The sequence below is a fragment of the Molothrus aeneus genome, chromosome 5, assembly GCF_037042795.1.
Source record: "Molothrus aeneus isolate 106 chromosome 5, BPBGC_Maene_1.0, whole genome shotgun sequence".
In the NCBI taxonomy this organism is placed as follows: Eukaryota; Metazoa; Chordata; class Aves; order Passeriformes; family Icteridae; genus Molothrus; species Molothrus aeneus.
The window spans coordinates 13,056,177-13,082,087 of record NC_089650.1 but is presented as its reverse complement, the minus strand read 5'-3'; the positions used below and the strand labels follow the sequence as shown (position 1 = coordinate 13,082,087).

General features: G+C 42.7%; 1 protein-coding gene across 1 annotated transcript in view; it reads left to right on the top strand.

The window, feature by feature from the left end:
* Positions 1-492: 492 nt before the first annotated feature.
* Positions 493-25,911, top strand: part of PTN (pleiotrophin) — a 77,602-nt gene continuing 52,183 nt past the window's right edge. The window contains exon 1 of the mRNA XM_066551123.1: positions 493-751. The gene's annotated coding sequence lies outside the window, so the exon portion shown is untranslated. The remainder of the gene's footprint in view (positions 752-25,911) is intronic.

Sequence of the window (25,911 nt, the reverse complement as noted above, 5' to 3'; positions counted from 1 at the left end):
TTATTTCCCGAGCAGTATTTCCAGCCTATCACTCCCGTGGTCAAAATGGCAAGCTGGAAGCCAGCGAGGCCGAAGTCAGAGCTCTCCAAACTCTGACAGCCAAAGGCGATCGGGGCAAAAAGCTGCGGGGGACGTTTGTACCTGCCAGAGCAGCTGAAGCCCCGCACCGGCCGGGCTGTAGGGCGAGGTGCCTCTCCCTCTCCCTGGGTGATGAAGAGGAGGGCAAGCTTCCCGGGCTAACAAGGGACCCTCGGGCGAGCCCCGCTGCAGCAGCTCCCGGGGGAGCCGCGGAGGAGCGGAGAGGAACGGAAAGGAGCGGAGCTGAGCGGAGAGGAGCGGTTCGGTCCCGCCCCCGCTCCCGCCCAGCCCGGCCCGGCCCGGCCCGGCCCAGCCCCGGGCGGGGGCGAGGCTGCCCCGCGGGTGACCCGCCCGGCGGGCGCGGCCCCTGCGCATCACACGAGGGGGCAGCGCGGCCGCTCGCTCTGCCCCGGCGCCCGCCTGCCTCCCCTCCTCTCGCCGCCTCGCCGCAGCCCGGGCTCCGCCGAGTCAAGGCGCGGATCAGGTTCCCTGCCTCCACTATAAAAATCTCGGCGAGAAAGCTCCGGCGGGAGAGCGAGCGGAGCCGGGCGTGAGGCGGCGGAGCTCCGTGAGGAGCGCAGGGACGCGCGGCGGCAGAAGCGGCCGCTGCTCACCGGGGACGGTCGCGGCTCGCCCCTTTCCGCTGCGGGAGAAGAGCTTTTTGCCGCCCCAAGTAAGTCCGAGGCAGCGGCGGGGACTCCCGAGGGATGGTGCCTCCAGCGCTTGTTCCCCCGGGGCGCGGTGGGAAGCGCTTCCCTCGTCCTCGCCCCGGCTCCGGAACACTCCGGGGTGCACCTGAGGGGACACCTGAGCTGAGGTGGTGGCTGAGGTCTGGGAGTGCCCAGGAGCAGGGACGGGGCCGCGCTGTGCCGGGCGGGGAGCGCTCCTGCCGCGCTTCGCTCCCTGGGAGCGTTTAAATGGCAGCGCAGGGTGCGAGGGACAGCGGTGGCCGTGGGTGACGGGAGCCGGCGGGGAAGGGCGGCAGGGGGGTTCGGGCAGGTCCCTTTCGGGAGGACAAAAGGGCAGCGGAGCGCAAGCCCCCTGCGGGTCCCAGTTACCCTGTGCCAGGAACGTCCCGGCTGCAACTCGGGAGTTTAAATTGTGCCGTCAGACCGAGCGCTTCGGCTGATATTTTTCTTGGAACTTTGCCTTCTTATCACTAATTTACTCCTGGTGAAGCAACTAAATCTAGCAAGTGGTCATAGATCTATCTAAAAGTGCCGTCGTTAGTTTGTGTCTTCTCCTTCCTCGGGAGGGATAGGCTGGGGGAAAATCTGAGTTAACAATGGTGAAAACACAGTTTCCTCTTTGTTGAACGTTTATGTTATTCTGCAAGTGTTTCATGGTCTGCAGCCTCGGTGCTTCTAGCTCCTTACCCTCTTTTCTTCTCTCCTTTTTAAAAAGTACAACTTTTCCTAGGGGAGAGGTAGTTTTCATCCTGCGGGAGCTTATCTGCTCCTTTTACCTCTTCCACTTGGCTCTCGCACCTCTCCTCCACGCTGCCAGTGGCTTTGCCGTGCTGGTCAATGGCCACTGCACTTTAACTTGGTGGCACCCTCGGGAGCTGGCTCCTCGGATGTACACCTGAGAGACTGGCTGGCTCTAGGGAGCCCTGGGGAAACGTCTCTGACAGGAGTTAAATCTTTCTCTGCCTCATAACCCTGCAGCTATGGGAGGTGGTGTTCTAACTAGATCCTGCTTGCTTGCAGTGACTTGTATTACAGCAGAGGAACATTTTACCTGTGGCTCATCAGCTCTTGAGTTGGTGTCCTTTCCTTGTTTTCCCTCTGGGCACTGATTTTCTTGAGCTTTTAGCAAAGCTCAACTTTTTGAACAAGAAATAAACGATGTGTGTAAGTGACTGTATTAGGGAGAGGAGGGAAGGGATGGAGAGAGAGAAAGAGAGAAGGTAAGTAAAAGTTGTTACAAAGAAATACCTGGGGCTTTATGTGTTCTGAGCAGTGTTCTTGAGCTGATTACAAAACAAAGTTAATGCTTCTGTCTGTTTGTTTTGCTTTGTTTGTTTCAGTTTCCTCCCTGAAAAAGAATAAGAATTAAGAAAAAAAAAAATCTAAACTTTTGAAAATGAGACATAGTTTGAAGGGAAAAAAGAACCAGTGTATTTGTGACAAAATTTGTTAATTTGCTGTAGGAAAGAAAATTTGGAAGTGCATGGAGAAGGTACTTCATCAAACTAAAAAAAAAAACCCCAAACCCCCATAACTGACCCAAAAAAGCAGCAAAGCCAATTCCTGCTGCATAATTTAGCAACTTTTGCTAAGGAGAAGGAAAGTGGAGATTTAATAAACTCCTGTCTCCAGGCTGAGCTAAACTCTTCAGTGATTTTTTATGTATGAAGCTTTGGGTGAAACTGAAGGACAGAAACTCACCGACTTTACTCGAGTCAGCTCTTGGGTGGGGAGAAAGAGAAGCCAGCAACAAACCTTTCTTTTACAAATGGTAAATATTCGTTTATAGTGTAGAAGTGGCCGAAGAGAAACAGGTTTTTTGCAGTTACCCAGATGTCTATCCCTAGTTCTTTGAGATGCAGTCTGGCTGATGCATCCTTGCCAGCAGAAGGTTTGTCTCACTATAGGATTACAAAACATAGTGCTGCTATCCCAGTACCATATGCCTGACACTGGGGACACTTTGGAGGCTTATCTTCTTCCTGACACAGCTGTACTGGTGGATGTTTTGTGTAGATTAATCTTTCTGCCACGAATGTGAATATTACTACTTAGTGAACTTCCAGCGGTCATGGCTTTGGCAAGGTACTTCCTTGACATGTCCTCTATTTCTTCTTGGTCATTCTGGGAATGCTTATTCCTGACTCCTTAGATAACAATTAGAAATAATTCTTTACAGGAGCTCTGCAAATGCACTCATTTAACTCATACTATTTTTTTTTCTGTGTGTGTGCTTGTGTGTGTTGGGTTTTTTTGTCAAGGAAAATACAATTTATCTAGTGTTATGGTATAACAAGTGTTTTAGTGTAAGACTAGGGCATTAGGGATGGAGCTGGCATGGCTGATTGCTTCTGCTCTGTTCAGGCCCCCTCATTACCTACATTCCCAACTGTGGCGTTTTCTGTGGGAATTGCTCTTTAACAATGTATGCTTTGCTTGGATATTTGCAACCTCTTGCTGGTCAGTGTATCAAAAGCATTTTCATTTAGAGGATGCATTTCAGGACTTTAATTGAGGAAATCTCTTTGTTCCAGGGCTCCATAATAAACCATACAAAATGCTGTCTTTGAACGAAGTAGGTCACTGTAACGCGTGCACACACAGAGTGATTCTCATCTGCTTAGGGGAGCCACACTCGCTTGAGCCATATCCCTGGTGAGCTTGTCCCTGATTTATCCTTCTTGGACTGCCTTGTTCACAGGGAGCTTATGCTGAAAATTCACTGCTGGAGGTCATTCTCCATTCTTGGCATCTCTGGCAGCCTTAAGCTTAAATTGCAGCCTCGTTTTCTATCCAATCAATACCACTCTTATGTCACTGAGTTTCCATGGTGCCCTCAATCTTCTGTCTACATATTGATGTCTGACAGCAGGAATAGCATTCTGTGTCGCTATATATACTTACCAAACCTGTCAAAACTACTTAGGGTCTGTCGCACTAATTTATATCCATATCCTGATATTATTTGTATCTGTTGAGCTTTGACTGATGGAACTTGCTGCACTAAGGAATCGGCCCCAACAATGCACTCCAGGGATGGCTCAAGGGATGGATGTTTTGAGAAAGGGGAAAAAGACTCTCTTCTAGAGTAGCTAGGGTAGTCTAGAATCCTTTGAGCACAATAGAGTCGTTTTGAAAACATCCAAGTCTCAATGGCTCCAAGTTAATGCTTTGGAAATCATTCTTCATTGTGCTGCTCTGAATGCACAGAGGGTCCTCTCCAGTGGAGCCATGGGGAGGAAAATAGAAAAGTGGGCATTGTCAAGTGCTCAATGTGTGTTTGAGGGGAGTTCGGGGAAATTTGAGTTACTTGTCTGACATCAATTTCTTCAGCAGAAGCACTGTGGAAAAATGGAATTAGAGGAGCCAGCAATTTCTTCTGTAGTGTGGATGTTTTTGTTTTACTACAATAACCCACAGAGCAGAGTTGTTGCATAAGAAATGGTACGGCAGTGTCTCTGTGGACTGACAGAGCAGCAGGGAAACCAGATGAGAAAAGACACATCTTCTGTATATCACTAAATTTCAGAGCACTGACTACTTGTTACTTGTGTCAGCAGTATTTAGGCTCTAAATAAAGACCGTATCAATTTTTTAAAAATTCAAATATGCTTTGCAAACTGTTGATTTTGGATTGAACAGAAGTGGTCATCAGCTGAAGATCTCTTTAATCCCACTGCCTTTAACATGAGCTTGATCCAACCCATCAAATAAGAGCTGGCAGTCAGTATGGAATCTGCTTCTTAATATTTTTCTTGTTCTGAGTTGCCAGAAAAACTGATCTTGTGATGCCAAGTTCATCAATACTTTTCAGACTCTCCTCAGGCTCCTACAGTTTTTGCAAGTGAAAAATAAGGACTTTGAAGATTTAAAAGGACCTGTTGCAGGTGGTAGTATTAAAGTAGTTCAGTTTGTTTTCAGCAATGGTTCACCTGACCATGGTAGAAAGGGTCAGCAGGACTTCACCTAACTCTTGGCAGATATGTCTCGCCTTCTTTTATTCCAAGGAACAGAACCACTGTGCCATTTCAAAATATCTGGCTCTACCTTCTGCAGTGGCACTGTGATGATTTTCTTATTTTTTAACTTTATTTGCTTCCTTGTCTATATGTGTGGGAGTTACTTTTGCAAAACTGCAGTCGTCTTGCAGGCTGCTTTTTCATGTCTTTCAGGCTGAAGATTGAGAGAACACAGCTGTAGGCAGTTTGGTGGGAGATGAAAAGGGGGAGTGGGAATGTAATAAAAGAGAGCTGTATTACTGATAAAGCCAGGGGATTTTCACCCTCACCATCCCTCCACTCCAAAGAGCCCTTCCTGGCCTTCCCAGAATGGCACATTCTGGTTTCAATGGGGATGACCTCTGGAGGTGAGGAGATGAGCTAACTATATCTGAAGCAAAATCCAGTTCCATTACATTAAGAAAAATGTATTAATGTGTTATTTTGGGCCTTAGGAGCACATTGCTTGGCAAGTGCCACTGATTGCATGGCAGCTGCAACAGAGGGGCAAAGACCTTTAGAGCAGAAGAGGGTTACAGGAGTTGGGTATTTTCAGATAAAAATAGTCTTTGAAAATAAATAGTGCTTGGGGCTCCTGCACACTGCCATTTAGTGAACTGCAAAGTTTTAAACTGGGCCTTTCTCCTTTGAGGCCTGCCAGCACTGTTTCAGAGCTCATTAAATGTTTCACAAGAGCATTATAAAAATCTTCCTTCCTCATTAGTTTCTACACAGTTTCAGCATAGCTTGGACCTTGTAAGCATCCCCTATTTAGTTGTGGATGAAACCATCATCAAATGGCTGTGGGGAGGGAAGAGAAAGAGGAGGAATTCTCTAATACCCCAGTCTAAATCTGTATTTTGACACTGGTCGACAGGCAGCTAACCACATAAATGAAACACACTTTTTGCCATCTTCAAGCAATATTTTTGGAGGAATTCCCTATCTGTACAAAAACTCTCCTCTCAAGAGTAAAACCAGACAGAACAATTGGGAAGGAAGACAAAATTGGATGGGCTCTGCTGTCCTTCCAAAAGCCTCATCTGCACGCCTGGGCTGATGCTCAGATATTTTAGGGAGGCTGGTCCAGCTGAGTGGAGACGGGCACGGGACTATGAGGCGGAGCTAGGCTGTTTCTTGGGCTGGAGCGCAAAGTTGGTCTTCATCTTCTGAGCTCTTTAAGACACAGAGACAGCTCTGCTGTTGTCTTCATCATCTGACTTTGCTAATTGCATCTACCTGTTGCCTTTTCTGTCCCTAAGGATTAAAAAGGCAAAAAAAGCCAGATAATTTGACTCCATGGGTACGTTGGAATTGAATTCCTTGGGCATTGACACAACCAGTAAATATATATGGATCTGTGGAAGCCAGAGTGTCCCTGCACAGAAATAACTGAATTAACTTCTCAGATTCAGTTCCAGTGGATATCAGGCACAGAACTTGTTTTGTTCTCTTTCTTTTTTTTTGTGTTTTTTTTTTTTTCCCTCAGAGCCATGCAAACAGTGGCATTAGTTTCATAACCGTTTAAAGATGATATGGCTCCTGCATTTAAGGCTTCCTTGTTTCTACTGGATCACTAGAACAACAGATTCATTTATGCATGTGTTTATTTTTTTAGCTCTACTCCTCACACATCATGTATCTCGAAGTGCAAAGGAGCCTTAGTAGTGCAATGCAAATGTATGCACCCATCTGTAGCCAACAACAGAAGGCTCACAGTCTGTAGCATCTTTTCTTCTGTGATAGGAGCATCCAAAATGTGCTTAATACATTGTGTAAAGGTATTTTTTGTATCAAAAACTTTAGTTTTAAAGATAACTATTTTAGATGTTCTTTTTTTAGCAGGTTTACAGCATGTGAGCAGCAGTGGGAAGAGTGACATTGTCTCAAAATGCTCATTTTAACATTTCTGTAATGCTTATTTAGGCACTTTGTCAGATGGTAAGGGATGGATCTTGTAAGGAAGGTTTGTTGTCTTTCAAAGCATGATAGGAATTGATTTAGAAATAGCCTTGGTAGAAAAATGGCAGTTCTGATATGGTGGTGTCTGTGCAATGGTGCTACAAAGTCACATCTTGCTTTCCGACAACCAAACTTCTTTCATTTCAATATTTAGTTGTTTTTCAGCTCACTAGAAATCATATTCTTCCTGTCTAGAAGAGATTAATATTTAACCAGGCACACATACACATCCTCCAAACATAATTCAGGCAAAGTTGATGCTTCAGCAAGAGCTTCAGTTCCATATATTCATCAGAATAAGGAATATATAATTCAGTCTAAGATTTAGAAAGAGTACCTCCTCCTTTGTTTTGGCAACAAATTCTTCAAAATAAGACACAAATGCACTATTATGCTGCTAAATGGTTGTGACTCTTCTTGTGCTTCTTGAAGCAAAATCTCATTACTTTCATTGAAAGTACCTTTGGAGTGAAGCATCTTTTAGTAAATTAGAGATAATAGATTGTTCTGCTATTTTGCCTTAAATCTGGTATAAAGACACTCTGTTCCTTTAGTTTGCACAATAAAAATTCCATGTTTAAAAGTAGCCTCCCTCCACCCCCCCATCACATTGAACAGAATAATTTGAAGTTGTTTTCCTGCTTAGGATGGTTTCACCTGCAAAACTTGTAGGGTTTTTTTACTGTAAGGATTTAGCTTGCTTTTTGGTGCTGAAAAGCCCCTGAGATGCCATGGTTGCTTCCCAATAGCCTGTGCCACCTGAGTGCCTGGTTGTTTGCTTGGATTGCTGCCTTCCCAGAGGCCAGAAAGATATTTTCCTTTGTGCAAGAGTCACTTGCTTTTATTAGCAGCCTGTCTGGCTGCAGCTGATATGCAGTAGGGACGGCTGGATGGAAAAAAAATCTACTAGCCAACAGATAGGATTTTCAGCAGTCTTCCAAAAATGCTGCAAGCTTTGATTCAGGAACTTGATGTCATTTCACTTAGTAAATCCTCACTTTGCTAAGCTGTCCCTTCAGCCCGTGTTTCTTGTCCGATTTGCGCGTTGTCAGACGCTTTTGCTAATCTCTGTAGTTGATGTTTGCTGAAGTGATTATTTGGCAGGAGCGTGTGAGCAGGCGTGTGTGTGTGATTGCTGTTGGCATGGCAGTTGGCATTAGCATACTTGTTCTGTGCTCTGGGCCTCCTCCTCTTCTAGACTTATTTATGCAGCAGAAGGGACAAAAAAAACCCCACAAACCAAATCAGAAACCCATGTGGGAGCTAGTTATGGTACGATGATCCACTGGCCAGTTTGACCAGAGATCTGCAGAGTTCAGGGGAGCCTGAAGGTTGCTCTCATTTTCCTTCTAGAACTAATCCCAAATAGACCGTCCACCAGCAGAGGATTTGTAAAGAGCTGACAGGGATTATGGGCTGCCTAAGTAGGGGTATCTGCATTGAATTTGGTCCTTGCTGTGCTTGCAAATACCATGGGAAACTGTATTTATGGGGTGGTAAAGAAGAAAAGGCAAGCTCCTCTCCCTTTATATTTGTTTAGCTCAAGAGTCTGTCATTAAATGGGACGTGGGTTTTAGTTTGTATTTTGGGCTCATTAATATTGAGTGGTCATTGGGATTATAGGTGTATGTGTTTTAAGAGGTGCCATTGTCTTCTTTCCATCACTTCCAGTTTGAGCTGTAGTCTGTGTGTGTCTTGTGCATTGCTGGAGCATCTTTATGGCTCTGAGTTACCTCACTGAGAACAGTGGGATTTACTTAGACAAAGTAAGTGTAAAAGTGCATGTGAAATCTTTGTTTGATCGTGCAAACTTCATTTAAAAGTTTAACATAATTAGTGGAAATAAAACTCTTTGATGACACCGTATGTGTTCAGTCCATGGCCTTTGTGAGTGGGTGGGATGAAAGCTCTTGTGAAAAGTTTTCTAGCAATGCATTTACCGTGGGCCTTTGGCAGCTTCACTTGGTATATTTCTGGAGACCTGTTTAAGCATGAGCTGCTCTTCTATTAATTTTTTTTTTTTTTTGGTAGAGCCAAGCTAATGATGATCTGGGTTTCTCCTCCACTTCCCAAGATAAACTGCTTCTATCAGTCCATGCTGATAACCATACCCTTCCAAGGCAGGGTCTGGGCCATATGGGTGCATAACCCCTGGCCAGATCTGTCCCTGAAGGACAGCCTAGTGCTGTGAAGCTTCTGTGCTTGTCTTGATGAGAGGTGGAGGCTTCCATCTTCCCATTGTGATCAGCCCTTGGGTTTGTCTCTGAAGGGAGAAATCTTCTGGGCTTAACATCTGAAATGTTTTGTAAAGTTGGCTGAAATCAGAAATTCAGGAGAGAGGGGAACATTTTCTCTCTCTGTTTGTAACTACCTGGAACATTTGCCACGCTTTCATGATAGGAAAAAAAAAATCAGAAGTTCAAAAAGGGATAGGAAAGTGAACTTCCTGTTCTTACTCATAATATTGATCCAGAAAAGTTATTTTGAAGCTGCTTTCAAAACCATTTATAGGCACTTCCAGTATTTTGCAACAGAGTTAACATTTACAAGCACCTCTTCATTTGTGGTGGAACATGTGGTGTCCTACATGTTCCTGGCCTTTCTTTGGCTGCTTCTCTGTGCCCAAATTCAGCATCTCTGTACTGGCTTTCCCAAAGGGTGAGAGCTTTAGAAAGCAGTGGTAGGTTGAATACTGCCACACAAGAAAAGGGCTTAAAAAATAAAGGTGGCATCTTACAGCATCTACTTTGTTCATTTAGTTGCTATGTACTATATTTTAGTTTGAATTATTTATGACTCTGTCTGCAAGTCCCTTAAATAAGAGCCCCTCTTTCCTGTGCTAACCACAACCGTAGGATGGGTGGGTATGGCAGGAGTGTGTTTTTATAGAGGAACACAGAGAGATGTGTAGAGACTTTGCCCTGACATCATGCTTTACACACACCCCAGAAGCAAGTCTCTGCTGGGAGAAACTTGAAAAAATGTAGGGATGCATAGCAAAAAATGTGTTAGATAACTTTAGAGTTACCAATTGTGCAACATGTACTGTAAATGACAAGTTCACATCTTTATGCATTGACACTTTCAGCATGTGCAGTAAGGCTCTGATTCCAGTTGGGATTTTACCAACTGAGATATCTCAAGTAATTGTGGGTGGGAATTTCTTGTCTTATTTAAACTGCAACAAACAAAAAACTCAGAGCAGGAGAAATCTGTGAAGTGTAAATTATCTGTCTTGAGTCAAGAAAAATTGAGGTTGAAATATTTAATCTAAGGCTCATCGAAATGGAAATTTTTGTGTTACTGAATCTGTGATTTCAGGTCAGTGGAATTCCAGTTTGTAACTGAACACTTCCAGCACTTAAAGGGCATTGAGAGAATGGAAACAAGAACTTAGCCTACATATGAGACAGGCACATTAGCTACAGTAAGCTCTTCATGATGCCCTGTGATGTCCATGCTCATCATTAGGGCATTTTTATGGTCATGGTGTCTCAGAAATAAGTGCTGTAGAATACAGCAGTGGGCAACAAGGAGCATTTTCTCAAGTTTATCCTTTCCTGATCCATTTAAAATTTTCTTCAAAGCATACCTTTGAGAATTAGAATCTAAGTGTAGTATTTGTAAACATTTTAAACAGTTGCAATAATTATAAGTTATTATAAAATTGTCTATTTATAAAATAATTGGAACTAATTGAAATAATTTGTAATTGTTATTTGCAATTATTCCTACTATTATTGTAGAATTGAACAAAAATAGAAGTTTTATTTCATCTTCCCCCCAAAACTTGTCCATGTCCTTTTCAATTGCTTCACAGGACAGGGTGTTTTGATATTTTTTTCTTTTTTCTTTCTTTTTATTCTCTCTTTACAATCACAACTTCTGTTGCAAAAACATTTCAGCCTTTGATCAGTGCCCTTAGTGGAGAATAAGCTTGGTTTTCACTACCTGATGGAAAGTGTGATTGGTATGAAATGAAAGGGATATTTCTTTAATCTCATTTATATCTGTCTTCTATTCCTTCACGTTTAAAAGATATATTCTAGGTCTAAATACTTTTTGGAGTAGCAGAACTTCCAAGCTGCAGCTGCTGATCCCAAGTGAGCTCTGGTTTCCTTGCTGAGATTCCTGTGCAACACTCCCGGCTTTGCTGCCTTGCAGAGCTCAACACTGAAGGCAGAAAGTGCTTCTGTGGCAGCAGCTGGGTCAGTCTGTAGTTAGGCCTGGCTTTTCCCTGGGCATGGACCCCTCTCTTCAGTCCAATTGTAAAAGATGGGAAAGAGGAGGGGTTGAGTTCTGTAAAACCAGTCTTATGTGGATTTCTTAAAAGCCAGATTGTGAATTTCTTAGAACTCTTTGCAAGTAGTGTTCATCTTCCTTGGCTTTAAGTGTGGACAGATCTGGAAGGGGTTTTCCCCTAGGCAGATAAGCCACAAGCAATCTGTTTAGGTTTTGAAGATGAATTTTCATTACTCTGAATAGCTGAGGTTTCCTGAATCTTAATTTTGAATTCATGTGTCTATAATGTCCTTATTTTCATAACCTCAACTTGTCTCTTCTTTAATCTCTCTTCTATTTAAATAGTGCAGTAGGTCACCTTTCATAAATATTACACATTCTCTCATGTTTCTCATTTTCAGTAGCCTTTTACAGCCCCATGCCTAGTTCTAAATCAACAGAATATTTCAGTTTCTTTATTTCTAAGCTCACAATTCATGCCCTTATTTTAGCAATCACACTTAGTTGAAATTTAACCCTGCATTCTATAATTTTAATTTCCACAGTCAAACTTTTTTTTTCATTTTACAGCTTACAATTTTAGAAGTGCAATTCCAAAGTTTTGTATACTCTGAAATGACTCTTTTGCTAAGCACAGGGATGTGACATCATCTGTCTTCAGAACTTTTTCTTTTTGATGTCTAGAAGGTAGTTCAGTAGTGTATAGTGGAAGCAGATAAATAAATAACTATATATATATATATATATATATATATGTATATATAGTTTGTTTGTAGGGTTTTTTTTCCCCCATTAGACTTCAATATGTCTGTGGTGAATTTTATCTGGTGTTTTGTTGTCCAGTTGCCTGGATTGTGAGAACAAGGACCCCCATACCGTTGGTTAACACCACATTACACTGGCAGTGTGTTTTGTGGCCTTGTTTTCCATTCTTTCTATCAGATACTTCACAAATGCCTTCTACAACACTGATCCTTTAGGCAGGACTTTAGGTGCTAAAACATCTCCCTTTTGTATGAAAAACTTATTATTGTTATCCTGGGAGTCTCTGTTCCTTGGCTAATACTGAAAATGTGACAGTTACCTCTTGTCCCAAGATGACAAAGTTCTCCTAACGCTTTCAAAGTCTTTGAAAATCTGAACAATTTACATCTGGTAAAAAATAGCCAGTATATGTTTTTGAAACCCTTTTGTTGGTTAGTGGGATGTCATTTGTAGGTTATGATTTATCATTGTGGAAAATGTGCTTTTTTAAACTTCTCCAGTTTGTGGGGTTCCCACTTCAGGCTAACTGGTTTACACTTGCCTTTTACTGACTTTTCTCAGCTCTGGAAATGCAGTTTAGTGGAATCAAATTTCGCAAGTAGTTTCTTTTTTCCATTTTCTTTCTTTTATTTCCCCTAACTCTGTCTGGCAGTTCTGCACTTGTATAACCCTGGGGCATGCATCTCCGTTCCCTGCTCTGTAGTGAAAACAGGGGAAGCCGTTTAACTGCTGTGCAATCTCTCTTTCTGCCCTCTCTGACTTTGCATCAGGAGAGTCTGCAGGACCCACTGGCTCTTCTGGAGTTCCAGTCTCCCGTGTGCTTAAGGAATTCCTTATTACTTGTCACTACGCATTTGCTTCCTTGTTCTTCAGCCTTGCTCTCGGACCCGTTAATCTCCATTTTATATCTCACCTGCCAAAGTTGTTCTCTCCTATTAGTTTCACTTGGGCTGCATTTCCATTTTCTTTCTCTTAAAGATATTCTGTGAGTGAATAAATTCTTAAACTACGTTTGCGAAGTAACTTTGTTTGCTTTTTCTTTTTTTATCTGGCTGACCAGAAATATCACCAGTGATTGCACTTTGGCATCATTTCAGAATATCTATGTCATTCTTGGCATGCTTTTTAAAAGGATGGCTCTCAGGGAACAGAGAGAAGCGACTCCCAGATTCTGTGATTTTTAAAACCTGGTTCTCTTAGCACTGATAATGACCTCCCAGTCATACACCAGAATCAAGCAGTAACTGTGGTGTGAAGATTTCAAATGACTGTGAGAGAATTCTATGTTTACATCCTATGCAAATGTATCTGAACTGTTGCTGTCCTCACTTTAGAAATAAGTCTAGAAACAGCCCTAATTCCTTAATCAATTCTTTTTTATTGCTTGGGGCTTATTCATTGTAGATTTTCCTTCTGCAGTCTTCAAACTAACTGCCATCATGTGAGTTGGTTACACTGACAAGAAATCATTTATAAAAATTATGGCACTTTCACCTTTATGGAAAATGGTGACGCCATCATTTGATCACCAACTATTTCACATTGATCAGCCCTGGTCTCAATTGGAAGCTTGTATATTATCACCCTCAAAACCGTAGCTCAACATTTCCAGTTGGAAACTCTCCCCTCCTGTACCACCCTGCCAGGAAAGCCTGAAAAGTCCTATTTGTCCTTCTGACTTCTTCCTCCTTAGCTGGTATGTGAGCAATATTGTATGTTTTTGCCTTTTCAGAAGAATTTCCTCTATGCATTTTAACTAAAAGCCTGATCCGAAGTATCTGAAGGTCCACCAAAGTAACTTAATATATATGCAAAAGTAAATGTATATTTTTATATAGGCTCATTGTGATTTAGATTAGCTGTATAATCTAACAATTTTTGTGCTCCTGCCTTGTTGGGGGGGTGGAGGGGGGGTGTTTTTTGTTTTTTAAAATTAACAGCTAGGCAAACTGTGCTCCAGGAAGCCGTTTGTGATATTAGAAATGTGAGCTAATTACACCCATATACATCTAATTTGTTGCCCTGATGCTTTTCAGCTGTGGCAAATGGATAACTATTTGAAAACAAACATGTTGTCAGAAGTGAAATGTCCTGTGCAAACTACCCATTTTCCCTCGAGTCTGTGTTCAGTTTATCTGATGCTGACTTAGTCTCCATGCATCTCACAGAAAATTATTTTAATATTAACTTCTCATAGTAACACTTATTCTTCTGAAATGTCTTTCATTTAACTCCTAGAATTATTTATGTTATTTGCAAAATTGATGTTTATTCTCTTCTCTTTTCCCCTTTCTCATTCCTATTATGGAAAATCAAATCTTAGTAAGTTGAGGTTGTGGTCACTTTAATGTTATTACCTTTTAACTGTGGAATCCCAAAGCAACTCTTTTTTGAAAGGGAGGAAGCTTTTGTTTTAGCCTTCATTTTGGAGCTATCCTGCATGCTCAGCAGTGGTGGGGAGGGCAGGGCTTGGACATCTGCCACTGTGCTTGCTCCTCAGCAGAAGGTCATGTGCAACCCTTTCCCCAGGTTGCATTCCTGTGCACAGATGGAATGAGAGAGATGGGACAGTAGTGTCTTATCACTAGCTGATGTCACAACAAGCAGTCTCAAAACATCTCTGTGCATTTTTTTTCTATTTTGATGCATGCTAGCATCTTTTTAGCAGAAGAAAATCAACTTATGCAAGCATATGCCAAAAGCAGGAAGAAAAAGGCTATTTGATCAGGAAGTGGGCTTGTCTTTAGCAGTTGTTTTTCTTTCTTTGTGCTACTGGAACAAGATTTATAACAGTGATTAGTAATCACAAAGATCACCCAAGCAATTTTAAATTCATATATTTAGAGAAAAACATCTGCAAAGGAGTATATGAAGAGGAAAGAGGCAATTGTGAGCCTGAGCTGGGCAGCACCAACACGTTCTTCCTTTTTAGCAAACTGGGGTTTGCAAGTTGGGTGCACTGCCACTTGTCAGCCCTGTCTCTCAGCATTTCCATATAAGCCTGTTAACTGGATTGGGCTGGACTTAAGAAAGAGCTCCTTCCTAATCTTGATGAGCTCAAGTGGTTTTTATGGAGGGTGCTGTGCATGGGCACAAGGGCTTAGTGTTCCTTGTCATCATGTGAGTCACTAAATGCCTTACAGGTTTTGCTGTGACACACACAGCACCAGGAGTGACAGAAGCCAGCTGAGGTTGCAGATAACCTCCTGCTTCTAAAGGTGGAGCTTTTGTAACATTTGCCCGCTGTGCCTCTGAGTGTGGCAAATGAAGGAGTGACAACAAATAGCTTTTATTTAAAGTCAATCATTGTTTAGGTGGAACTTGAGGAAAAATGGTTTAAATGGTGCTCCACTGTGCAAAGGCTTTGGAAATGAAATAACTGGGCCTTTCTGAATAGCACACCTGTAAATAAAGCACACCTTTATTTGACATCCAGCTGCTGATACCACTGCACTGAACTGCATGGTTAGAGGATCTGTGGGGGAGGGAAGAATTTAGGTGTGCTGATCAGAGTTCAGTGGGAATGTTGTTGTCATATGACAGAGAAACAAGGACTGCCAGCCTCCTGGGACTGGAGTGAGCCTTCATCTTGGTCTGGTGGGATTGGTCCATGGGATTTGGTGGCCCTGTTAGCACAGCAGTGCTGACTCTGGTGTTCACCACAGCTCATGCAGCATCCATGATGTTGTCTTATGGTGTGCTTTCCCATCTGTGTGCTTTGCAGGTTTCCAGCAGCTCTGTGAGGTCCCAGAGAAACCTACCAGTGATCCCATTCTCCTCTCTCCCTCTCAGTGTGGTAAAGCACACAGCATGTGTGTATAACAGGCAAATCAGAGCAGCCGAGGTCAGGAGAAGTCAAAAGGGTCTGGACAACTCAGTTTCTCTGCAATTGAGAGAGTTTTTCACTGTAAAATGGAACACACTGTCCTTTGGGGTAAATAAAATGTGCACATACAAAATTTGGAAATGTATGGTAGCAGGAGACTGTCTGAGAGCAGTTTCTATTTGCTGCCAAGAATACTGAGTGTTCATCTTTTAACCCAGTCACTCCAGGACAGCTGAGCTCTAGCTGTGGTTTGTGTGAGTTGTTTGGTGCACAGGGACTGACCTAGTTCCTGTGTGCTTTCAGTTATGGCACGTTTTGGTGTGAGAATTTCCAAGTGGGAGCTGGGTGTAGTGGCTAAAATGTGCTTGACCCCATTTGGTGCAACTTCAGCATCTGCCTCTTTGGAGGCTGGGTTGGTTTGGAGCTGGGGAGGCTCCTGAAGAGGCAGAGACCTCTCAAAACATTTGGCTTTGTGATTCCTGGGACATCTACCGTAGCTGGAAAGGCAGATGAAGATGGTGTCCAAGAAAGGACCAAAGAGGATTGATTGCAGGGTGCACTGAACCTGAGGAGAGCACTTTGATGTGCTATGACAAACCTAGACAGGACATCCTGGGAAGCTCCCAGCCAAACGTTGATTGGAAAACAGGCTGCATTGTCATGCTCTTAGACCCTTTTTTCCAGGGCCATTCTTGGACAGCTATTGGGATGGTGGAACTGGGAAAAATGGCTCTCCCTGTGTGGGGAGCAGTGGATGCTGCAGGTAGTGATTAAAAAATGGTGTGAGTGCAGGGACACCAAGGACTGCAGTAACAATGCATCTTTTTTTTTTTTTTAATCCTTGTGGCTAGAGCAGGACTGTGAATACAGAGGAAGTGCTGTAGGATTAGACATGTTTTGATGGAAGACCAGGGCAAGAGAAATGAAATGATGCCCTGTGAAAGGCTTTGGCAGAGTTGTGTGTAGGAAGATTACATTTTGCTTGTGTGCAGCAAACTTGATGTTGTTAATAGTATTTAATGCTATTATTTTGCTTTTTGAGGTTTTCCTTTCTTTTAAGCAATGTATTTACCACATAAAGGGAAACAAAATATTATTCATATGTGCAATACCTTCCAGGGAATTGGGAGGAGTCCAGTGCAGTTTGCAGTTGACATAGATTTATTTATCCCTGGCTGAAAAATCAGTTCCTGGGATGCTGTGGGTTAACCCCCAAGCAGGCGTGTGATTGGGCTTTAAAAAAATTCCAGCTTCTTGTGTCATACTGTCCATTCAAAACATTTCAGGACATTTTTAAAAGCTGGTCATGATTTGGGCCCATGTATGATTGTTCTCTCCCATTCTCTTTGCTATCCTAATTACTTTTATTGACCCTTGAGGAGAAATCCCATCACAAATTGTGTGGAATCTCTGGATCTTTTACTGGATACAGAGTTCAGGCTTTCTCTTGCTCTTCATTGGGAAAAAGGAGAAAAAGAAATCTATTGCTGAAAACATACTGGGTTAAGAAGGCAAGAGATGAAATAATTACACCTTATGGCCCCTGGAATGTAAGGATAAGTGGGTGTAGTATCAGACTGCAGGGGAAATCAGAGGCAGAGCTTCTTCAGAGACTTCCCTGGGCGTGAGCTGGCTGGTGTGATGGCAGAGCAGGTTGATGTTCTGGTGCTCCTCAGAAGCCTGGGTGTTCAATAGCACCCCTTCCCCATTTCCCAGTGGCAGGGCTGCATGAGATAAAAGCTCCGAGGAACTCCGGGACCTTGGATCGGTCTGGCGAAACGCAGCCAGCCATTGTGAGTGTGGTTAATTCACACCGTGGCCACAGAGGACAAAATGGATCTTTGAAACAAATGTGGTGGTGGGGGTAAACCCATCAATCATGTGAATGCTGCTTTACAGTAATTCACAACTGCAGCTTTTCTCTGCAGCGAGGGCTGGCCGAGGCCGATCAATCCCTTGGCTCCCAAATGGGTCTCAGCAGGCAGTAGCTTGCTCCTTGTGGGTTTGTATGTACATGAAAGCCCACTTTATATTAACTCTGTGGAATAGTATTTTTCCCTCTCTCTCTAAACCCCTTAGCACTAATTCAGTGTAATTATACTCACTGAATACAGTACTGACAGCCCCACTCCTCCCCCTTTCCTGTCGGGATATTTGCCTAAAAATCTCTAGATGAAGAAAATCCAAAACAACGATGGGATTCTTTGTTCTGGCCTTCTGCAGAGGTTTTTATTATTTTAATGTAACCTGATGGTCATGCTTTCAAGTATTTCCTTTAAAGCTGAAGACTGAAAACACGTTTTAATTTTTTTCTTTTAAAAATTAATGAAGAATTAGACTTTAGTCTGTAAGGAAAATGTTAAATATTGCAAAAGTCATTACTAACCGAGCATTGGAGTAATTATTAACAGTCTGAGGCTGCTGAGGACCTCTTTCTACCTTTCTGGAAACAGGGAAAGATGTCAGGAAAAGGCAGGGAGCCTCTTTCCACCTGTTCCTTTTTGTGTCTTAAGTCTGTGTCATAGGGTTGGGTGACATTTTCCCTGTCGTGTTTCAATGCTGAAAATAATGATGCAAGTGGCTTAGCACAGCATGTTCTAGTTCTTTCTATCTCTGTATGTATGAATGAAACCTATGTAGTGGAAATTTCTGGAAAGCAGTGATTAAAAAGGATTTTAGGGGGTCATGGGAAGCAGGAATTGGCAGATGAGCTCTGAATGTAGTTCTGTGGAGAAAAGTCTAAAACCAAATCCTAGGCATATGCCTGAGAGGATCAGACCATGGTAATGATGGGGATACCAGGATAAGGCATCCTGTGTTGGTGTCAACATTTTCAAAAGATGCAAAAGAAAAAAATGAAAGGAAAGAAAAAACTCTTCAGCAAACTGGTGCCTGGAGAAAGTTTGCTCTGCAGCTTAAAGAGCTTGGTCTGCCTGACAAACTCAAGAAGAACAGATAACCACATTATAAATATTTCCTAGGGAAGAAAAATTACAAGTACTGAAGGCCTCTCTTAACTTGCTGGGGAAAGCTATGATAAGAAAAATTCAATTACAAACTAATTTACTATATTACAGTGTTGATGGTGCAAGGCAGGATGATAATTTCACAAAAGCTTTCCTTAGAAGGCAGTGGATCTCTCATCTTAAAAAGTGTAAATGGCAAATGTGGAGTTGTGGATAGCAGAAGATTGGTACAAGGAACTAACTTGGGGCTTTTGCATAAGGACATCCATTTTGTCTTGACAGAAGAGTTTTTCTCAGCTTCTCAGGGGTGAAATGTGGGCAGGTCAAGGAAGCAGAAGTTGTGTTTTGAAAGATAGCAAATGTGTCCTGCTTTAGCAAGTAATTGAGTTCTCTTTTTAACTGTAATATGCAAATCCTGTAATTTAGGTGCCAATTTGCTTCCTACAAAGGCTGTGACATGTTGCAAGTCACACCTCTTGTGTTGACCTTTATCATATCCATTTGTAGCTTGGCTCCTGTAAAGCTAGAGAAATAGAGTCAAACCTCATGTGAAAAGCAGAGAAACATGCATCATAGAAATTAAAAGGGCCGTGATAGGAGGGCAGCAAAGGAGAGAGTTGCTTACTCTTTCCTTTCTAGACATATTTTGGTTGTTGGTAGTTTTTTCTGTTTTCTTTCTGTTTTTTCTCCTGCTTACCTTGTCTTTTCGGAGTGCTAGCTAAGTGCATGCTTTCCTTTCCAATCAAGAGATACTTTCTTGACAGCAGACAGGCAGGCCACAGCCCTTACTCCTGAAACCCAGGTCCCTGGGCACAGCAGGTCTCCATCCAAGCATTATCTTCCTCTCTTCAAATGTCACCCACATGAAGCCTCTTAGAAAGGTGAATCTGAATGAGGAAAAGCATGCTTTTTTGAGATAGGTGGATTGTGTTTTGTTGGGGTGGAGGAGGTGTCAGCTTCATAGGCTTCCTTTGCTCATGGGAGCACCACATGCTTTTCTGGTCATGTGGATAAGCCAGTTCTGTTTCCAGAATCAAGGGAAATGCTGATTTTCCTCTCATTGAGAAGAATGAAGAAGCTTAGCAGCTTTCAACTCTAGTTCAATCTGAGCACTGGCTATAGCTATAATAAATTGCTGGCTTCATTTAAGAAGATTCTGGAACATCAAATACCAAGCAGGATTTTCCCAAATGGGAAAATTTGTTTGTTCCTCTCTCTGAGAATATGGAACTGTGCCAGTCCTCAAATTGTGTAGTACAGCTTGGGTGGGGAGGACAGGGGGCAAGAGAGCAGAAGTTGTCAGCCTGTGATGTGGAAGGTGGTTATACATCAGTTCCACAGACCTCAGAGCAGCCTCTGTTCTCTTTGCTTTGCTTTGTTTTACACAAGGATCATTCTCCCCAGTGAGCATTAAGACCCATTAGGATCCTTTTGTTTTCTCTATGTGATTAATTTTGCCTGTTTTGATGGTTGTGTTGATCTAGTGGAACTATATGGTGATTCAGCTTCAAGAGGCTGAAACTTAAGGCTGAAAACTTTGGATAGAAGTGCCATTATTGGGCCAACCTGGGTTCTGTGGAGGAAAGTAATTTGGATTTCTAGAGGTGGTGAGATATTTATTCTCCAGCTTTATGCAGGTAGCTCCTCCTGTTGCTACAGAAATTGTTTTCAACAAGTTGTGTTGTTTAGGCCAAGGGATCTTAATTTTGAACTTTCTTCTGTGAGCAGTTGCCTCGGTAGGGAACTTCCTAGCACAGGAGATGACATTTGTTCAAACAACACACAGAATAGTGTTACCTGAGCCAGATAACTACAGATAAAACAGGCAGCTTGATGAGATTAGAAGGGCAGCAGTAGATACCCCAAACAGAGGCATAATACGCTATGAGCTATTCAGATTAGCTCCTAAAATCCTTAAACAGACTTTACTGAGCTGTGCCTGGTTGAATTGTTCCCTCATGGGGCACTGTGTTTTGATTTGTGCTGCTGACACAGAAGAACCATCCATGTTACTTTTGAGTAATTGTGAGCTGCCAAGGCTGAGAGTTCAAAGCCTGGAGCGCATGAACTGGGGAGAGGCAGCCAGGAGCTGGTGCTCTTGATGAACAGATGGTGACCCAGAAAGCTGTCTGCTCAGCAGTAAGCACTTAATGACATGCAGGTGTCCTTCATGTTTGGTGCACTCAAGTTTTTAAATTTACTGTAGGAAGTTTCTTTGAAGACCAAATGAGGCTTCCCACCTCTGTGGAGCCATTTGTGGCACAATTTGCTGCTTCCAAAATCTGTCTGTTTATGTTAAACAGATGTGCAGCACAGAGCTGACCTGAGCTGCCCTGCAGCAGGAATCAACCAGAGACATCTTCATTCAGGACAATTCAGAGCCTTAGCCCGAGGCCACCAGAGAGAAGAACCATTTAGAGGGTAACTCTAAAATAATTACTGATATCTGTTCTTAACAGTAACACGAGTTTGTTATGCCAGAGCTGTGTGTTTGCTCTGTGTGGAATAGCATCATCCATCATCAACTTTTGCCATGCCCTGGATAAACAGTGATTTATGTTTTTTTTTTTTAGAACTGGCAAAAGCCTTTCCTAAGTGATCTCTTTCTGCTTGCAAGCCAGCTTTGAATAGGCAAAGCTACATGGAGGTGGGGAGAGCGGAAGAGGTCTGCAGGTCAGGGGCCTGGGGAAGATGAGGCAAGGATTTGAGGAACTTCACTGTTGGGTTTCTTGGTCTCTTTCCTTTCCCCCTCAGCTGTGTTGCAGGGCTCTCTCCCTTCTGTCCTCAGACTATGGGTCTGTAGCATTGCTTGCAGCTTTTCCACCTTAGCAGAGCTGTTTCTCAGGAAGGACAAGGCACAGAGGGGTAGCAGCAATTCTGCATTGTGCCTTCAGTGCTGGCATCCCTCTGTAGTGGGATGTGCCTCACCAGCTTTAATGGACAATACCTGGTGTCTTAGCAAACCTTTGTGTGTTTGGAGGGATTGAATGTCCAATGACAGGGCATGAAAGTAAAAACACCACCTCAACAGTAGGAATTCTGCAGGTGAAAAGGAGTGGTACCTGTGCCTACTTCTGTAGATGTATTTTGATAGCTATGGAAGAGAGATTTGGAAGCAATGGAGAATGCCAGCTTTAGTTTCAGTTAATTTGTATACAAGCTGCTAATTCTGTTTTTCTTTATTCAAAAAGCTTTGTGAAGATACTGGCTCCCTCTCACTGTGCTTCCCAGGCTGTATATTGTATATTCACTGAAGGGAGTGTTAATGCTTGTGTGCATGAATTTCCCTGCCTGAGAAATCCTCGGGGTAGTTCAGGCTGGGGCAGGGTATGAACCACCATGGAGGGTAATACAGATTAACCAAAAGCTGAAGCTTGAGTACGAGCTCTGGGTCTGAGCTCTGTGGCCAGCAGAGGTGCTAACATCATTCCCAGGAAGCTTAGCTTGGCATCCAGTTCCCTGAATTAACACTGAATCAAGTTTAATGATTCCTGCCTCTTGGGTGATACCTTTTCACTCGAATGTTAAAAAAAAGGAATTAAATAGTGGCAAAAGGATTGGAGGAATGAAAGAGAATCATGCCTGATTAGCTTTAGGAAGGAGGAAAAAGAATCTCACGGTTTAGAATGGTAATCACTCTGCAAGGGGCAGCTATCTCCTGGAGTTATCACTTAATCTCTAGGTAGGCTCTCTTCTGAGTTGTGCTTAATGGGTAAGCTTTGGACTGGCCTTCACTGAAAGGGAGAACTGCATTATTATTTCTCTGATGGGATAAGGCTGGAAGGCAGTCTTAGGTAAGAATTTGCCTCTTTCTGAGACCTGCCCTTTACAGCTTTTCTCCCATAACCATCCCCAAGGACCCTGCTGGCTTCTGCCTAAGTTTTGGTATGCTTGAGATGAATTTTGACTTGTTATTCTGGGAAGTCATCAATTATATAAATATCCTAGTATAATCTATGACACTCTTATCTAATACCTTTGCAAAAGATTCTGGGTTTAGGGAGTCACTTGTCACAGCTTGTTGCCTTCCTTCTGTCCTGCTTATCTCTTTTTCAAGTGGTGCAGGCAAATTAAGCTCTTTGGAGCTGCTGCATTTCAGACTTTCCTTTCTGTCCCTCTCCCTTTCTCTCTGTCACTGGCATCAGCAAACTCCCTCAGCTCTGTAAGACAGCATGCAGTAGCACATTTTCCTTCATCTGACGTCGGGATATGTGGTGTCCTTTGGCTGTGTTTTTAATTATTATTGTTTCACTGTGCATCTGATTCAGGTGCTCTGAAAAGAAGGAGATCTTTGCAGTTGTAGTGAGGTTGTAAGAAATGGGGAAGTTGGAGGAACTCACTGGAAAACCAGTGCTGTGTCTGATTGAATTAAGCTATTGCCTCTAGAGTGCTTTACTCCCTAGTGCTACAAATGGCTTTGGAATTTGATTGATAGCACACATGAAGACAAATCAATGTGATATGTGATGCAGAGGTGATGGGGATGAGAGGCAGGTGTATGCATCAGGAGAATGATGACTTCTCTCTAAAGTAGAAGATTTGCTGGACCGAATTTAAACACTAAAAACACAGCTTTGTTTGTAATTATACTTTTTCCTTTCCATGAGTGGTCCATCCTTCAGACTTTCAAAGAGATTTCTTTTCAGGAATTTCTCCCTTCTCCCCTCAAATTTCTATGTTTTCTTGGTAATTCTGTGTTAAGAAATTCTATCTTGGGAAGGGGCTGAGGAAACCACCCCTGCTCCCCAAACCAGCATCTTTCTTGGTGGAATCTGTAGCTTTTGCAAGTGAACTATGTTCCCTCACACCTCCTGTGCTTTTCTTTTTCAAAGCACATAACTTCCTGCATGAGGTAACCTTTTCTATCTCAGGCTGTCTCTCTCCCTTGCCTGCTCTGCCTCTGGCTTGCTCTCTGGGTCCCTTGCTCAGTGATGAATGAGTTTCATTCATCTTTCTTTTGGGGGCTCTGTGAAAAGCTTTAGACTTTGCCTGCTCCCATTTTTTCGCTCAGCTATTCATTTCCATGGCAATGGAGAAAGGAGGGGGGTGGCAGAGTGGGTGGCAGTGGGGCCAGAGGTCAAGAGTGGCCACTTTCTGAATTAAAGCTTTGAATTCCATTAAAGGTGACACGTTGTAACCTGGAGTAACTCTCCAAGAACTTGGCTGTCAAAGTCATCAAAGCAAAGAGAGAGGGAGGCAGCAGAAAGAGAGAGATCAGAGGAGGAGGAGGAAACCAAGAGCTTGGAACTGCTGTCAGGATTACATCTGGTGACTTAATATAGGGGTAGTTCATTTGTGTTGCCATACACTGTGCTTCAGTGAGGCTGTGCTCCAAAATCTGCATGTGGATGGGGTGTGTGAGCTGGGGAGGATTCCCCTCATCCTTTGATCAACAAATGTAATCTGCTGATTAAGTAAACAGCCCTTCTCCTCTGAGAAATGGGAGGGGAAATTGAGTGGAGATAAGAATCCCAGCTACTTTGGCATTTCACTAGGTTATTTTTTAATCTCTTTCAAAGAGGTTCCAGGAGGACTTGGCCCACAAAGATGAGGGACGTTTTCTTGGCATTACACAAACAGTTCTTGAGTGAAAATCTGTGTCCCAGAAGACAGCATGTGAAACAGCAAAGTGTATCAAGCTGTTTCTGAACATCCAAAGTTCAGGTGTTTTAAACACATTGATTTAGGAAACTCCTAACTCCCTATATTAAATAAAAGCCAACATAAAACAACGAAAGAGCAAAACCAAAATCAAACCTGCTGAATTTTGACATTTGCAGATGTTTTTTCTGTGAAGGTTGGTTATGCAGGGGAGGAATTGGAAGGAGGCACCAGCACCTCATGCCGTGTGTGTTACATTCTGAATTCACATCCCCTCTTTGATTGGTCTCATCATGGTGGTAATCAGGTCTGTGCTGAGATTTCCCTTTTCACACCTCTGATGAGCCAGTGGTTCAAAGCAGAATTTCCTGTTAGTTGCCAAGTGTTGTGGGATCTTGCTTCTGATACTATTGAGTTTCAGAACCTGTTATCCCTCCATCTCCAAGCTTTCCATTTCTTCCTGTATGATGACCTGAGGCTATGATGAACTAGCAGGAAAGCCTGCTGATTGTAGAGTGAAAAAGAATTGACATGCTTGGTTTCTTGAGTTTTCTGTAATAAAAGAAAATGCAGATTTTTGGTGCTAAACTCCTTGAGGAACCTGCTTGGAAACCTTGCCCCCCCAGCATTGTGTTTCTCAGCTTGCTAAACCTGCCTAGATCCCAGACTGAGCAATGCTGTTCTTTCCAGCCCTGAGTATACTGCTGTCGAAAACTGTGCTGAGTGATCAGCAACAAAAGTTTATAAAAGTCTCTCTGTGCCCTGAATCATGCATGATAAGAAGCCTTCAGCATCCAGGTCAAGTTGGAATGTCTGGAAAGACTCAGTTCCTTCTCATTCAGGGTATTTGACACTTTGTGGAAAGGTTTTCCTTGTAATTATGGTTTCTCTGCTTATTTTGCTGCTCACTAGCATCCCTGAGCTTCCCTTTGGGCTGTAGTGAACAGCTTAACCTGTTAAAGGTAGAGGAGGATGCTGAGGTTTTTATTTTGCTAGCAAGGAGGATTTATTTTGCTGGAGGCTGTTAGGGTTCTTGGCTAAAAGTCAACTGTGACAGACTCTTGCTGTTGTGTTTTTTTTTTGTTATTATGCATTCCTTCCTATATAAAAATGAATTCTGGAATCCTGTAAAATAATAATCTTAATGATTCTTTTTTATTTTCCAAGCCTGTATTTTCATGGAGTTTTTCTACTGATGTGTGATACATAAGACAGTAGTAGCCAGTAATTGGTCTAGTAATACAGCATATTATTTTTTAACCTTAGGCATTTCTTCACTTGTTTAAAAAGCAATAATGAAGGACTTGTAGAAAAAGAAGCACTGGATTTTTCAGACTAATTTGCACAAACCCTGCATCTTTGCAATGGAATAAAAGTAAGAATTGAGGCTTTATATATACTACAGGAGGTAAAAATGAGGTGCTAGGAAAGTTATTAGAAAAGTGTGACATTCATGTGCATTTTTTGCTTCTTTGTTTTGGGGGCTAGGGAAGATAGGGAAGGAATAGCTTGATTTGGCAGAAATACTCTAAACTGACAAGCAAAGGCAGAATGGAGGCCTACATTACTGAATGAGTGAGAGTCCTACCAGTCAAAGGTAACTCTAGAAATGTTAAAACTCCTTTGATGAGGAAGGAAATCAGCTGTAATATTCATTATTCCCTGCTAAAGGAAAGACTGCTGAGAGAAAGAGCTCTAACTTTGGAGAAATGCTGCAGCTAATAAAGGCAGCTAAACCAGGCAGGGAAAGAAAGGATCAAAACTTCAACAGCAGCCACTGGTTC